Here is a 2,192-nt window from a genome sequence, read left to right as displayed (position 1 = left end):
CTTAATCTGGCGCTGGGTCTATCTCTAGTTCTAGAAACTGGAGCTTACTCAACTAGCTCCAGTTCACAGGGCTGTTGAAAAGGTGAAGTGAGTCGTGTTTTGTGTCATCAATCCTTGTCCTATAGGAATTTAGACGGCTGCACCATTCCGAGTATTGTTGAGCTAAAACTACTCTGGTTTGTCGTAACAGCTGATGCTCCTCAGCTGCGTGTTGATACTCAAGAGGCACCTAAATCATAAAATATAAAAATAGACTAGGCAATCTGTCCAATGCTCCTAAACGAAGAGCCGCATTCCTAATTTTCTTCAAGAAGTCCGACCTCAAACTAACTGTATGAATAATTACGGGTAACGGCAGAATCAGATCTATGTCTTGCAAATGGAAAAAGAGGTGAAATGGCTGACTACTGCAAGCTCGAATCATGAGTGAACATACTTGATTTTCTTTGTTAAAAAAAAACGGTTTATAACAATATTTGCACTCCACTTTACTGTATCAAAAGAAGTCAGGGTGTGTATCTTTTGTAAAGTTGTTAAAATCTAGTTCGTTTGAACGAACTAGTTCACTATATAGTTCAGTGGACACCGGTCGTTTGTATGAACGAACTGCGTATGAGTAATATTATCTATTTGTTTTTATTTAATAACTCATACGCAAACGAACTATGCCATTACCAACCCTTCAGCCAAATGCACATATTTTTTCTTCGAAATTAAAATTCACAAACAAGAATAAATTATGATTTCGCAAATTGCAAAACACAACAACAATTATCTTCCATTGTGAAAAAGCTTTTTTTTCTATCTGTTACCGATAAGGCAGTTCATCGTCATTAGTAATGCAAATGACGAATGCTTTCTTGTGAGCATTTCTCTGCCCAAGGCCGTCACAGACGAGGTGGCCGAGTGGTTAAGGCGTTGGACTGCTAATCCAATGTGCTCTGCACGCGTGGGTTCGAATCCCATCCTCGTCGAACTACTTTTATTGTTTTTTTTTTCATTTTTTTAATTTTAGGGTTTCTTCACCCCGTCATAGAAACCTTTAAATTGTTAGTGCAACATAAATTGCAAACTGTTAAAGAAAAAAGCTATTCGACGAGGATGGGATTCGAACCCACGCGTGCAGAGCACATTGGATTAGCAGTCCAACGCCTTAACCACTCGGCCACCTCGTCATATGCCTTGCATTTGTCTAAGTTCTCATTTCAATTAGAGCACGACAGTTTTCTTTTAATAATATTGCAAATACATAGTTTTTTTTTTTGTTATTGATAAGATTGATAAGCATTTTTTAATTATTGATATTAATTAAAAAGTAGAACGTAGCTAATGATAAGAATTGTGTTTTTACCTATTTTTGGAAGTTAAAACAGCACCATAAGTCAAAAAATCGGGCAGAAATTTAAACAAAATCTGTCACGCTTAGTCCCGGTCCACACTAGAGTAAATTTCATTAAAAAAATCATGAAATTATGTTAAAATTTCAGTGAAATTATTCTAGTGTGGCCCGGGACTTAAAGACAAAGTTTTTATGTATTTAATATGCTCACTAAAATATATGAAGATCGGTACATTCGTTTTCGAGCTATCGTTGGCACCGCCTTCAAAAATGAAATTTCGAGAAAAAGGCGTTTTATGTTGCGCCTCTACACACAAAACACAACGGGTTCTTCATCTCGAATGGTCGGTATAGGTTCATATAGCCCCCCACATTATTCAACAGCAATAACTGAAATTTCGTATTTAGTATTCGCAGTTATTCAGTAATGCGTCTTCAAATACACGGTTAAATACACGTTTTTATTACTAAAAAACGGGTGGTACCGCCCCGACAATTCTCTGTCGGAATACTTTAACGAAGACTGAATACGAAATTTCAGCCATTTCGGTTGGATTATGAGGCTAAAACCTCCAAAATTACCAAAATCGGGCGGTACCGCCCGATGGTGGCTATATCAAAAAGTGGACCTGTACCGACAATTCTCTGTCGGAATATTGTATATCATCAACGAAGACTAAATGCAGCAAATACGTAAAATCGGCCGAAAATACACTGCCGCTCACTTGAATAGAACCCCCCTTGCAAAATTGTTTTCAACCTTCATTTTTTCCAAATTATTCAAGATATTCAAGTTTTTAAGTTTTATTATATTTTGCATAATGTGTTTGGAGTAAACTTAGTCATTCATTTG

At 36.8% G+C, this 2,192-nt stretch overlaps 2 non-coding genes across 2 annotated transcripts; one reads left to right on the top strand and one right to left on the bottom strand.

Annotated features, from left to right (window-relative positions):
* The first annotated feature begins 892 nt into the window (after positions 1-892).
* On the top strand, positions 893-974 carry TRNAS-GCU (transfer RNA serine (anticodon GCU)). Its single transcript has one exon. It is a non-coding gene; the product is annotated as a tRNA-Ser (tRNA).
* Positions 975-1,093: 119 nt separating this feature from the next.
* Positions 1,094-1,175, bottom strand: TRNAS-GCU (transfer RNA serine (anticodon GCU)). Its single transcript has one exon. It is a non-coding gene; the product is annotated as a tRNA-Ser (tRNA).
* Between the last annotated feature and the right edge of the window lie 1,017 nt (positions 1,176-2,192).

The sequence above is a fragment of the Musca autumnalis genome, unplaced genomic scaffold, assembly GCF_047663935.1.
Source record: "Musca autumnalis isolate F117 unplaced genomic scaffold, ASM4766393v1 scaffold_1, whole genome shotgun sequence".
Lineage (NCBI taxonomy): Eukaryota > Metazoa > Arthropoda > Insecta > Diptera > Muscidae > Musca > Musca autumnalis.
Note: the sequence above shows the minus strand (reverse complement) of the source record. Positions and strands in the feature narration are given on the sequence as shown.